General features: G+C 46.3%; 1 protein-coding gene across 3 annotated transcripts in view; it reads left to right on the top strand.

Annotated features, from left to right (window-relative positions):
- The first annotated feature begins 324 nt into the window (after nt 1–324).
- The window catches only part of LOC124717136 (retinol-binding protein pinta-like), a 271,365-nt gene continuing 256,996 nt past the window's right edge, over nt 325–14,693 (top strand). The window contains exon 1 of one of the 3 annotated variants that reach the window (XM_047243876.1): nt 325–399. The gene's annotated coding sequence lies outside the window, so the exon portion shown is untranslated. The remainder of the gene's footprint in view (nt 400–14,693) is intronic. The other 2 variants (XM_047243878.1, XM_047243877.1) reach the window with 2 other exon arrangements.

Raw genomic sequence — 14,693 nt, 5'->3', positions numbered from 1 at the left:
GGCAGGAAATCACGATTACAGTCACGGCAATACGTTACACAACTAGTTAGAACGTTTTCTCGCTGACCTCAGATACGTAATTTTTTGACAAAGATCGTTTTTTGTTATGCATTTAGAACTTTTTTCGTTGTCCTCAGACAGATTTTTGACAAAGATCTTTTTTGTTAGCAAGTCTTTAGAGTGACTATGGAAAAGTCCTCTCTCCGCGTCCCATCCGTCAGCCTTCACTATTGTTTACCGCGCTGGTGCAGAGGGGCAGAGGGGTCAGCTGCAAGTTGCCGAGTCCGGCCGCTGGCGGCGCTAGTGAGGCACCAATGGAGCGCGACGCTGGCGCAGCAGGACAGTCGGCTGCCGACCGCCCAGCTGTTCAGACGTGCGTGAGAAGCAACTGCTGCAGCGGTGAGTGTGCTCGCGGCTACCTAGCCAACTGCAGTCAGCTCAGTCACGCATACCGCCCCTCCCTTTCTTTTGACAGCTGGAGGGAATTTTCTATTCGTATGGAACGAAGTGGTGATCCATTCAAGGAAATTACTCTTAGCTATATATACCGCATTCTAATTTTAGTTCTCGTTGTAGCAACACAGTTCGCAGGTATAACGTTCTTCAATATCCCACGCATGTCTTGTCTCACTCCTTTCGGTATCTAGTGTGGGTGACTACTTATATATGTGAATGTCCTCATGCTTAGCTGAGTGATAACATGCTTGCGTACCATGCAATGGGCCCGGGTTCAGTTCGGGGCGGGGTTGGAGATTATTCCGCAACTGGACTGGGCGTTGTGTTATCCTTCTCATCATTTTATCTTCATCACCGGCACGCAAGTAGCCCAATATGGCGTCGACTGAAAACTTCCCCGGGTGGGGCTCCCAGCCAACAATGCCCCCCGATCATTTTTTTATGTGTGTGAACTTACCATTCCAGGAGAAGAATTGTTACTTTTTTTGCAGACGATATATTACAAAAAATCTCATTACGGAGAAAGTAGCTGAAGAAATACTTAATAACATTTTTGAAGGAATTATTGGTTCCGTTTGAAAATGGACAAATAATTCTTCGAGTTCTGGATGAATGTATTTTACAAAGTATTACATAAATCACTGATTGCTGTTATCCCATAAGACATTATGTCTGTTTTTGCAAAATAAAAATAGTGATTATACATTGCATGGAAGAGCACGTTTTAACCCTGTGGTGCATGAATTTCACTGCAGTGGACAACTTATAATGGTCAATTTTCTGGCGTTTTCAGTCAGTCATGAGGCTGAATTTGCATGCAGGACACAACACCAGTAGGGAGTGCCCACTGCAGTGAAATGTGTGCATTTGCAGCCCCAGGACTGATTGAAAATGCTAAAGAATCGACCATTAACAGCTGTCCGCTGTAGTGGACGATATGCACTACAGGGTTAAAGTTTCTTACACACCATTACAAATGTGCTAATGTATCCTGCTCGTGTTACACGACAGACTTCATACAGTAGTCAGCTTCGACCCATAATCGTTCGGACATGCCCCTGTCAATGTTCAGAAGCGTGGCATCGATACGACTGTGCAGCGTAGGCGGTATGTACACACTGTCTTTCTCACATCCCCAAAGAAAAATATCGCAAACGCCTTAACGGTATCCTGAAGATTGCCAAATCATGCTGAACGCTGTTCCCTGTGCACCTGTCTGGAAATCCTTCTTGCAGATGGTGACGCACTGCCTTGTGCCAATGAGGCGGAGTTCCGTCTTGTTGGAATACGAAATTTTGGATGTTCCCTGTCAGTTTAGAAAACAACCAGTCTTGCAACACGTGTATGTGCCGAACGACCGGAAAAAAGCGCAGGTGACGCCTGTGTAAAAGAAGGGTAGAAGGACGGATCCTCAAAATTACAGACCAATATCCTTAACATCGGTTTGTTGCAGGATTCTCGAACATATTCTCAGTTCGAATATAATGAATTTCCTTGAGACAGAGAAGTTGCTGTCCATGCATCAGCACAGCTGTAGAAAGCATAGCTCCTGCGAAACGCAACTCGCCCTTTTTTCACATGATATCTTGCGAACCATGGATAAAGGGTATCAGACGGATGCCATATTCCTTAACTTCCGGAAAGCGTTTGACTCGGTGCCCCACTGCAGACTCCTAACTAAGGTACGAGCAAATGGGATTGGCTCCCAAGTATGTCAGTGGCTCGAAGACTTCTTAAATAATAGAACCCAGTACGTTGTCCCCGATGGTGAGTGTTCATCGGAGGTGAGGGTATCATCTGGAGTGCCCCAGGGAAGTGTGGTAGGTCTGCTGTTGTTTTCTATCTACATAAATGATTTTTTGATAGGGTGGATAGCAATGTGCGGCTGCTTGCTGATGATGTGGTGTACGGGAAGGTGTCGTCGTTGAGTGACTGTAGAAGGATACAAGATGACTTGGACAGGATTTGTTGGTTCAAATGGCTCTGAGCACTATGGGACTTAACTTCTGAGGTCATCAGTCCCCTAGAACTTAGAACTACTTAAACCTAACTAACCTAAGGACATCACACACATCCATGCCCGAGGCAGGGTTCGAACCTGCGACCATAGCGGTCGCGCGATTCCAGACTGTAGCGTCTAGAACCGCTCGGCCACACCGGGCGGCCAGGATTTGTGATTGGTGTAAACAATGGCAGCTAACTCTAAATACAGATAAATGTAAATTATTGCAGATGAATAGGAAAAAGAATCCTGTAATGTTTGAATACTCCATTAGTAGTGTAACGCTTGACACAGTCACTTCGAATAAATATTTGGGCGTAACATTGCAGAGCGATATGAAGTGGGACAAGCATATAATGGCAGTTGTGGGAAAGGCGTATAGTCGTCTTCGGTTCATTGGTAGAATTTTGGGGAGATGTGTTTCACCTGTAAAGGAGACCGCTTATAAAACACTAATACGCCCTATTCTTGAGTACTGCTCGAGCGTTTGGGATCCCTATCAGGTCGAATTGAGGGAGGACATAGAAGTAATTCAGAGGCGGGCTGCTAGATTTATTACTGGTAGGTTTGATCATCACGCGAGTGTTAAGGAAATGCATCAGGAACTCGTGTGGAAGTCTCTAGAGGAAAGGAGGCGTTCTTTTCGTGAATCGCTACTGAGGAACCTGCATTTGAGGCTGACTGCAGTACGATTTTACTGCCACCAACTTATATTTCGCGGAAAGACCACAAAGATAAGAGAGATTAGGGGTCGTACAGAGGCATATAGGCAGTCATTTTTCCCTCGTTCTGTTGGGAGTGGAACAGGGAGAGAAGATGCTAGTTGTGGTACGAGGTACCCTCCGCCACGCACCGTATGGTGGATTGCGGAGTGTGTATGGAGATGTAGATGTAGATATGTGTACCTACCACAATTTTCCCATACACTTTGCTTCGTGGTATAGCCCAGAAGCCGTTCGGCTTTGGGAAATTTCTTTTATTGTTCACTGTTAACGTCCAGTTTTGCCGTCGCACGTGCGGACTTTGTGACGATTCATTTGACCCTTTATGTGAAACGTCACATCATCACTGAACGCGAGTCGGAGTGGAATCACAAAATTCGCGAGTGATGATGCAGTCGCGTGGGGGCGTAAAAGTTGCAGAATCTGTATGCGATACGGTCTCTGATGTAATCGCTTGCGGAGGATGTTCCGCGCAGCTGGCTGTGAAATGGCCAGTTCGCGACTGGCACGGCGTGTCGACTGATTTGTGCTACGAAGGCGCGCTTCGCGGACACTGTCCACTCTTTAAACTGCAGCACGTGGCCATCCGAAACTTTTCACATTCCGGAGGCGACCTGCATCCTACGAAATATCGATACCGCCGCAGAATGCTGTGGTGGGTTGCCGCCATATGCTGTACGGATATTGAAGGACCCAAAATGGCCTCTGTTGACTAGTCGCCGTTTTGCACACTCATCATAATGAGACCTGGAGTGACATAAACAAAACAGGGTGAATCTTTATTACGTTCAAAAACACCCGAAGCGACGGACGTAGGTGAGACTGACACTAGTAATTTAGAAAAGCAGTTTAGTAAGCTTAAAGCAACACACAAGAGTGGCGATCTATTACAGAAGCTCGAAATTCAGCGCAGACTTCGCTGCGAGATGCTCATAATAGCTTCCACAACCAAACTCTGTCTCGAACGCTCGCAGAAAATCCAAAGACATTCTAGTAAAGTTTGCTAGCGGCAAGAGACAGCCAACGCCTTCTCTGCGTGATAGTGTTGGAAATACTGTTGACGACAGTGCTGCTAAAGCCTTCTGAAATTCCATAACCAAAGAAGACGAAGTAAATATTCCACAATGAGAATTAGAGAAGAGCTGTCAACGTAAATAACTTAGAAGTAGCTGTCCTCGGAGTAGTGAAACAACACAAATCACTTAATAAAAGCGTCTTCCGGTCCAGACCGTATTCCAGTTAGGCTCGTTTCAGACTGTGCTGATGCAATACCTCCACACTTCACAATCACATACAACCGCTCGCCCGACTGGAGATCGGTACAGAAAGACCGGAAATATGCACAGGTCACACCAATATACAAGAAAGGCTATGGGAGTAAACCACTAAATTTCAGGCCCATATCTTTAACGTCGATATGCAACAGGATTTTTTTAACATACACTGTGCTCGAACATTAAGAATTACCTCCATTAGAATGTCTGTTGACACAATGACAACACTAATTTAGAAAAGATCGTCCTTGTGAAACACAACTAGCTCTTTATTGACACAAACTGTTAAGCGCCACCGACAAGGAATTTCAAATTGATTCCGTATTTCTAGATTTCCAGAAGGCTATTTCGACACTGTACCACGCAACTGGATTGTAATAAAATTGTGCGCTTACAGAATATGGTCTCAGTTATGGGACTGGATTCGTGATTTACTTTCAGAGAGCTCACAGTTCGTGGTAGCCGCCGGAAAGTCATCGAGTAAAAAGAACTGAGTCGGCCGGAGTGACCGAGCGGTTAAAGGCGCTACAGTCTGGAACCGCACGACCGCTGCGGTCGCAGGTTCGAATCCTACCTCGGGCATGGATGTGTCTGATGTCCTTAGGTTAGTTAGGTTTAAGTAGTTCTAAGTTCTAGGGGACTTTATGACCACAGCAGTTGAGTCCCATAGTACTCAGAGCCATTTGAACCAAAACGGAACTGATTTTTGGTGTCTCCCAAGGAAGTTGTATAGATCCTCCGCTGTTCCTTATTTGCAGAAACGAGACACCGTTTCAGTTGTTTGCAGATGACGCTGTCGTTTCTCGTCTAGTACAGTCATCAGAAGACCAAAACAAATTGCAAAATGATTTAGAAACAATATTTTTATGTTGTGAAAATTTACAGTTAGCTCTAAATAATGAAAATTCTGATGTCATCTATTCGAGTGCTAAGGTAATTCGTTACATTTCTGTTGCTCGAGAAATCAAATCTAAAAGCTAGAAATTCAGTTAAATTCCTAGCAATTACAATTACGAACAAATTAAAAGGGAAAGAACGCATAGAAAATATTGTGAGCAAGTCTAACCAAAGGCAGCGTTTTATTGGCAGGACACTTAGAAGACGCAACAGATCTACTAAAAAGACCGCCTACACTACGCTTGTTCGTCCTCTTTTGGAGTACTGCTGGCCGGTGATGGTATCCTTACCACATAGGCTTAACGGAGTGTATCGAGAAGTACGTTTGTGTTATCGAGAAATGGGGAAGAGTGTTTGTGTTTGTACTATTGAGAAATAGGGGAATGATTTAGAGAAGATCGCCCTCGTGAAACGTAACTAGCTGTTTACTCTTACAAACTGTTGCTTCACGGACGTGATACAGGATTTGGTGTGAAAATCATGAAAGCAAAGGCGTTTGTCGTTGCGGCGGGATCTTGTCACGAGACTTCAGCGACCAACTTTCTCCTCAGAATGTGAAAATATTTTGTTCAGGCCAACCTGCATAGGGAGAAGCGATCATCGTAATAAAATAACTGAAATATGAGTTCATAAGCAAAGATACAGGTATTCGTTTAATCCACGCGCCCCTTGAGAGTAGAATAATAAAGAAACACTGTGAAAATGTTTTTATGACCCTCTGCCAGGAACTTGTAGCGTACCCATGTAGATGTAAATATATATATATATATATATATATATATGTAGACACATGGGGGTCGCAAATCTCGGGAAATATTCCAATAATGGCTGAGAAGTGTTTAACATGTTAACCAATAGGCTCAACGCTGCGCGTGCGACGAGTTACGCCACCTGGTAACGTCACATTTTCTAAAGTCACCGCCCATTTTTGGGGTATTTCCCGATATTTGCGACCCTTCGTATCCTATATTAAATTACTTGCCTCAGGGTCACCTACGTCAGTTTCAAGGTTTTCATACGCCAATAAGAATCACCCGCTGTATCTGAAGCTGTAAATCGTCAAAACCTGACGAATAATTTGTAATCATATTACATATGCAGTTCGGTACAAGAAATAATCATATCGGCAATTGATGTAACGCGTGAACAGTAGTCAGTAAACAGACTAGAATGTTCAAAATTTTTTGGTGTTCATACTGTCGAAAACTTGCAGCTGGAGAAGCACATTACTGAGCAACACAATGTTTAAGCTCAGCTACTTTTTCCTCTGCAAGTATCGGGAACAAACGATTCAGCCTCCTGACATGTTTTGCATATTTACAATCAACAATGTCATATGAAATAATTTCTGTGGTAAGCCATCACATTCATTCATTCATTTCCGTGGCATTTCCAAAAAATAGCACCTGCGATAGCTTTGCCATTTCCTTCGTAAACATCTTGTATTGTGCACGGGTCGCCCAGGAGGGGGCATACAAGTAGGTGGCTTGGATCTTCGTCAGCCCCACACTCCGTGTAGACATTCTAACGGTACATTCACAACATATAAATTAATTAAATTAGTCATAAATGATGCATCACATTTTCTGAAGAACGGTGATGTCCATGTTTTGGACACTATAAGAAACAATTGCTTGTATTATTTGCTATTAAAACTGTCAGACTCAAAAAGGCGCTCAATATGCAGCAATGGGCATTTTTTACCATTTATCCAAAGATATAAAGTGCCTTAGAGGTAGTACAACAAATATTAAATGTAACCTAAACTCATTTTTTCTCTGGAGAAGTAGCAGCCAAAACAAATAAATAAATCAAATAAAGCAAAGTAAGTTATAGTTGTGGTTGCGTGAGTGGAACAGAAAAATGCACTTAGGTGACAAAAATCATGGGATGTGCAGACCTGCTTTGGAACCGATCAAGTGGCGCTGTGGTTGGCACACTGAACTTGCATTCGGGAGTGGACGACGTTCAAACCCGCGTCCGGCCATCCTGATTTAGGTTTTCCGTGATTTCCCTAAACCGATAAATTGAAATGTCGAAATGGTTCCTTTGAAAGAGCACAGCCTTTCAAAATCCAATGGGGTGATGATCCCGCTGTTTGGTCCCCTCCCCCAAACCAACCAACCAATCAACCAACCAACCTACAAACCTCCTTTGACTCGACCCAGTGCAACAACTCGACTACCATGGACTCAACATGTCGTTAGAAGTCTCCTTCACAAATGTTGACCAAGCGAGATGGCGCAGTGGTTAGCACATTGGTCTCGTATTCGAGAGGACGGTTCAATCCCGCGTCTGGACATCCCGATTTAGGTTTTTCGTGATTTCCCTAAATCGCTTAAGGCAAATTCTTGGATGGTTCCTTTGACATGGCACGGCCGACTTCCTTCCCCAACCTTCCCTAATCCGATGAGACCGATGACCTCGCTGTTTGGTCTCTTCCCCCACATCAACACAACCACAGAAATGTTGAGCCATGCTGCCTCTATAGCCGTCCATAAGTGCAAATGTGCACGAACTGACCTCTCGGTCATGTTCCGTAAGTGTTCGTTGGGATTCATGTCGGGCGATCTGGGTGGCCAAATAATTCGCTGGAATCGTTCAGAATGCTCTTCAAACCAGTCGTGAACGATTGTGGCCAGTGATATTGCCTTTTGGCACCCATAAAAGTTCCGCCGTTGTTTGGCAACAAGAAGTTCATGAACGGTTGCAACTGTTCTCCAAGTAGCGGAACGTAGCCATTTCCAGTCAATGATCGGTTCAGTTCGACCAGAGGACCTAGTCCGTTCCATGTAAGCACAGCCCACACGATTATGGAGCGACCGCCAGCTTGCACAGTTCCTTGTTGACAACTTGGGTTCATGGCTACGTAGGATCTGCGTCATACTCAAATCCTACCATGAGCTCTTACCAACTGAAATCGGGATTCATCCGACCAGATGACGAATTTCCAGCTGTCTTGGATCCAACTGGTAGTGTCACGAGCCCAGAACGGGCACTGCTGGCGATGTCAGGCTGTTAGTAACGGTTCTCACATCGCTCATCAATCGTCTTCTGTCATAGCCCAATAACGCAAAATTTCGTCGCTCTGTCGTAAGGGATACGTACGTCGTACGTCCCACATTGATTTTTGCGGCACTCAGTGCTGCTTGTATGTTAGCATTGACAACTACGCAAACGTTGCTCCTCTCGGCTGTTAAGTGAAGACCTTCGGCCACTGCCTTGTCTGTGGTGAGAGATAATGCCTGAAATCTGTTGCTGTCGGCACACTCACTGTGGATCTTGCAAAACTGAACTCCATAACTATTTCGAAAACGGAATATCCTGTACGTCTAGCTCCAGCTACCTTTCTGGGTGAACGCACATTGGCAGCGTGTATTCGTCATCGCCATACTGTCTTATCACCCGGCCATTGGTTACACGTCCCGGTCACCTCTTGTTCGCATTGAGGGCACTTTGAACAGTGGACGTTACATTTCACATGTGTTACGACTTGTGGCTCTGCCCTTCATTCGATGCCTGCGAAACCCTCCATTTCAGCAGGATAATACACGACCGCATCTTGCAGGTCCTGTACGGGCCTTTCTGAATATAGAAAATGTTCGACTGCTGCCCTGGCCAGCACATTCTCCAGATATCTCACCAATCTCAATGGTGGCCGAGCAACTTGCTCGGCACAATACGCCAGTCACTACTGTTGATGAACTGTGGTATCGTGTTGAAGCTTCATGGGCAGCTGTACCTGTACACGCCATCCAAGCTCTGTTTGATTCAATGCCAAGGCGTATCAAGGCCGTTATTAAGGCCAGAGGTGGTTGTTGTGGGTACTGATTTCTCAGTATCTATGCACCCAAATTGCGTGAAAATGTAATCATATCTCAGTTCTAGTATAATATATTTGTCCAATGAATATCCGTTAATCATCTTCATGTCTTCTTGATGTAGCAATTTTAATGGTCAGTAGCATATGTGTGCATACCCGCTGTTCAAATGGTTCAAATGGCCCTGAACACTATGGGACTTAACTGCTGAGGTCATCAGTCCCCTAGAACTTAGAACTACTTAAACCTAACTAACCTAAGGACAGCACACACATCCATGGCCGAGGCAGGATTCGAACCTACGAGCGGTGCAGCAGCGTGGTTCCATACTGAAGCGCCTAGAACCGCTCGGGCACCGCGGCTATCCCAACACGTTTGCTAACTCAGTGTAATTTGATCATCAGTATTAAATTTAGGAACTTGTAACCGGCCTACTAGTTGCCATCCACTGAAACTAATCCTAACCCCGCGCGGGATTAGCCGAGCGGTCTTAGGCGCTGCAGTCGTGGACTGTGCGGCTGATCCCGACGGAGGTTCGAGTCCTCCCTCGGGCATGGGTGTGTGTGTTTGTCCTTAGGATGATTTAGGTTAAGTAGTGTGTAAGCTTAGGGACTGATGACCTTAGCAGTTGAGTCCCATTGGAATTCACACACATTTGAACAAACTAATCCTCGAAGTTTCGATATGAAAATTGTTCGGAAGATCAGTGGAACATGTAACTAACTTGCGGAGTCCTCGAAACTGACAGGTCGTATATTGCTGAAGGGAATTAAGGCTTCCACTGATAAAGCTGTTGCAGGTGCTTCTGCAGAAGACGCTCCCGCCTTGCCTTTCACGTGCTGGAGGCTGCCACCTGTTGTGGCTCGTGTTGTGTTGCGTTGTGACCTTCTGCTTCGTGAGAGAATGCAGCGTAGTTCTACATAGTAATTACGTTGCCACTGCATGGCTGACTAATCGTTCTTAATGAACTTAGTGGCAGTGTATAGCTGTGAAACTTCGGGACTCGGACCGCAGACGTCCGGGCGGGCTTTGCTGCATGTCTACTAGGTTGAGTCTGACAGTGGCTCTGCCCTCAAAAGGCGTGCGGCGTGTACAGGGCGAACCAGAACATAGGAAGTGTATTTTTTTTAAATATACATTTAAAAAAAATGGAACCATGCCTGTTGACATTAACAGACTAATAGTAGTGTAAATTACACTGAAGAGCTAAAGAAACTGGTACACCTTCCTAATATCGTGTACATGACTCGCGAGCACGCAGAAGTGCCGCAATACGACGTGGCATGGACTCGTCTACTGTCTGAAGTAGTGCTGGAGGAATTGACACCATGAGTCCTGCAGGGCTGCCCATAAATCCGTAAGAGTACGAGGGCGTGGAGATCTCTTCCGAACAGCACGTTCGAAGGCATCCCAAATATGCTCAAGAATGTTCATGTCTGGGGAGTTTGGTGGCCAGCAGAAGTGTTTAAGCTCAGAAGAGTGTTCCTGGAGCCACTCTGTAGCAATTCTGGACGTGTGGTGTGTCGCATTGTCCTGCTGGAATTGCCCAAGTCCGTCGGAATGCATAATGGACATGAAAGGATGCAGGTGATCAGACAGGGTGCTGACGTACGTGTTACCCGTCAAAGTCGTATCTAGACGTATCAGGTGACTCATATCACTCCGACTACACACGCTCCACATCATTACTGGGTCTCTACGAGCTTGAAAAGTCCAGTACTGACATGCAGGGTCCATGGATTCATGAGGTTGTCTCCATACCCGTGCACGTCCGTTGGTTCGATACAATTTGAAACGAGACTCTTACGACCAGGCAACATGTTTACAATCGTCAACAGTCCAATGTCAGTGTTGATGGGCCCAGCTGAGGCGTAAAGCTTTGTGTCGTGCAGTCATCAAGGGCACACGAATGGTACTTCGGCTCCTGAAGCCCATGCCGATGATATTTTCTTGAATGGTTCGCACGCTGACACTTGCTAATCGCCCTGCAGCAATTTGCGGAAGAGTTGCACTTCTGTCACGTTGAACGATTCTCTTCAGTTGTCGTTGGTTTCGTTCTTGCAGGATTCTTTTCCGGCCGCAGCGACGTCGGAGATTCGATGTTTTATCTATATTCATGGTATACTCGTGAAATGGCCGTACGGGAAAAGCCCACTTCATCGCTTCCTCGAGAAGCTATCTCCCATCGCTCCTGCGCCGAGTATAACAGCACGTTTAAACTCGTTTGAATTGTGATAAGCTGCCATTGTAGCAGCAGTAACCGATCCAACAACTGCGCCAGACTCTTGTTGTCCTACATATGGGTTTCCTACCGCAGCACCGTATTCTGCCTGTTTACATATCTCTGTGTTTGAATACGGATTCCTGTACCAGTTTCTTTGGCGATCCAGTCTAGAATGACAATGATGTCTGTGGCAGGATACTAATTCGAGTCGTTTACGAGAGATCCAGTTGTGCAAAGCTTTTCACACCGACACTGGTTTGGGCCATTCAATCTGCGTACTTGCTAGGAACGATGTTGTTATGTTTGCTTACAGTATGCTTGTGTGTTCCTTGATTGCACTGCCACTTTCGTTAGCGGACGATGGGATTTACGAATGCAGAAAAAGCCGACATGTTTATGGTGTATGGAAAATGTAGGAAGAATGCAGCTCGTTTTCGTATGGTGTATGCGGCAAGATATTCCAATAGATGTCAACCATCTCGGCAGTTATTTGTCAACTTCTTCAATCAGTTAGGTGAAAGTGGCATTGTAACACCTAGGCAACGCAATAGAAGGAAACAATTAATTAACTTTTCATAACTGGAATTCACAGTCATGTAAAATTTTTTGAAAGACATCATGTTTACGCCAGTGACTGTTAGACGTTTTATTTACACTATTATAAATTCGATCTTAGGCCATTATCAAGTGCAGATGTTTTGGCTTTAAGCCAGGTCAACTTTATACACGCTGACATACACTCCTGGAAATTGAAATAAGAACACCTTGAATTCATTGTCCCAGGAAGGGGGAACTTTATTGACACATTCCTGGGGTCAGATACATCACATGATCACACTGACAGAACCACAGGCACATAGACACAGGCAACAGAGCATGCACAATGTCGGCACTGGTACAGTGTATATCCACCTTTCGCAGCAATGCAGGCTTCTATTCTCCCATGGAGACGATCGTAGAGATGCTGGATGTAGTCCTGTGGAACGGCTTGCCATGCCATTTCCACCTGGCGCCTCAGTTGGACCAGCGTTCGTGCTGGACGTGCAGACCGCGTGAGACGACGCTTCATCCAGTCCCAAACATGCTCAATGGGGGACAGATCCGCAGATCTTGCTGGCCAGGGTAGTTGACTTACACCTTCTAGAGCACGTTGGGTGGCACGGGATACATGCGGACGTGCATTGTCCTGTTGGAACAGCAAGTTCCCTTGCCGGTCTAGGAATGGTAGAACGATGGGTTCGATGACGGTTTGGATGTACCGTGCACTATTCAGTGTCCCCTCGACGATCACCAGTGGTGTACGGCCAGTGTAGGAGATCGCTCCCCACACCATGATGCCGGGTGTTGGCCCTGTGTGCCTCGGTCGTATGCAGTCCTGATTGTGGCGCTCACCTGCACGGCGCCAAACACGCATACGACCATCATTGGCACCAAGGCAGAATCGACTCTCATCGCTGAAGACGACACGTCTCCATTCGTCCCTCCATTCACGCCTGTCGCGACACCACTGGAGGCGGGCTGCACGATGTTGGGGCGTGAGCGGAAGACGGCCTAACGGTGTGCGGGACCGTAACCCAGCTTCATGGAGACGGCTGCGAATGGTCCTCGCCGATACCCCAGGAGCAACAGTGTCCCTAATTTGCTGGGAAGTGGCGGTGCGGTCCCCTACGGCACTGCGTAGGATCCTACGGTCTTGGCGTGCATCCGTGCGTCGCTGCGGTCCGGCCCCAGATCGACGGGCACGTGCACCTTCCGCCGACCACTGGCGACAACATCGATGTACTGTGGAGACCTCACGCCCCACGTGTTGAGCAATTCGGCGGTCCGTCCACCCGGCCTCCCGCATGCCCACTATACGCCCTCGCTCAAAGTCCGTCAACTGCACATACGGTTCACGTCCACGCTGTCGCGGCATGCTACCAGTGTTAAAGACTGCGATGGAGCTCCGTATGCCACGGCAAACTGGCTGACACTGACGGCGGCGGTGCACAAATGCTGCGCAGCTAGCGCCATTCGACGGCCAACACCGCGGTTCCTGGTGTGTCCGCTGTGCCGTGCGTGTGATCATTGCTTGTACAGCCCTCTCGCAGTGTCCGGAGCAAGTATGGTGGGTCTGACACACCGGTGTCAATGTGTTCTTTTTTCCATTTCCAGGAGTGTATTTATATGTCGCTGTTATTTGCTGTTATACACATTCGTAACGCTCGCACTACTTAGTAGCATTACGAATGTATATAACATCAAATGACAACGCCATATAAATGTGTCAGCATGTATAAAGTTGACATGGCTTAAAGCCAAAAGATCTGCACTTGATAATGACCTAAGATCGAAATTGTAATAGTGGAAATAAAAAGTCTAACAGTCACTGGCGTAAACATGATGTCTTTCAAAAAAAAAGAAGGAAACAAGCTGAGGACAGAAGAGAGGGAAATTAATGTTCTTGCTGCTCTTGCAGCTGATCCGCACGTCAGCTGCGCAATCACACGAGATAGTGGCACGAGTCAGGCAAGTGCCCTACGCATTTCTAACGACACAGGTTCTATTCCTGTCACATTTGTCTCCATCAAGAGGCGCATGGAAACGATCATGAGAATCGTGTTAACTTCTGTACATGGCCAGTAAGACAAGATACTCCAGATATAGCATGTAATGAAGTCGCCGCGCGGAGAGGCCCCGTAGTTTAAGGCACCATGTCACGGACTGCGCGGCCCCTCCCGCCGGAGGTTCGAGTCCTCCCTCGGGCATGGGTGTGTGTGTTGTTCTTAGCATAAGTTAGTTTCAGTAGTGCGTAAGACTAGGGACTGATGACCTCAGCAGTTTGGTCCCTTAGGAATTCACACATTTGTAATGAAGTCACATTTACCAATCATTGCCATGTAAGGCGCCGGAACATGCACTGCTGGTCTGTTGACAATACTCATAGGCTTCGTCACGTCGAACGTCTGCTTGCATGGAGTACAAAGGGGTGATGTGGGATGGTGAACCATCACGCCATAGGCTCGTTTTTCATAGAGGGAACACTGACCACGCATAAGTATCGCAGGTTGCTAACAGATCATCTGCCACAGATGCTAGAAGGTGTTCTCTGCAGAAAGGGAGGAACCCGTGATAATAAGGTGATGGCTGTCTAACCCATAGTGCACGAAGTATCATACACTACTGGCCATTAAAATTGCTAGACCAAGAAGAAATGCATACGATAAACGGGTATTCATTGGACAAATGTATTATACTAGAACTGACATGTGATTACATTTTCGCGCAATTTGGGTGCGTAGATACTGAGAAATCAGT

The sequence above is a fragment of the Schistocerca piceifrons genome, chromosome 9 (assembly GCF_021461385.2).
Source record: "Schistocerca piceifrons isolate TAMUIC-IGC-003096 chromosome 9, iqSchPice1.1, whole genome shotgun sequence".
Taxonomy (NCBI): domain Eukaryota; kingdom Metazoa; phylum Arthropoda; class Insecta; order Orthoptera; family Acrididae; genus Schistocerca; species Schistocerca piceifrons.
Note: the sequence above shows the minus strand (reverse complement) of the source record. Positions and strands in the feature narration are given on the sequence as shown.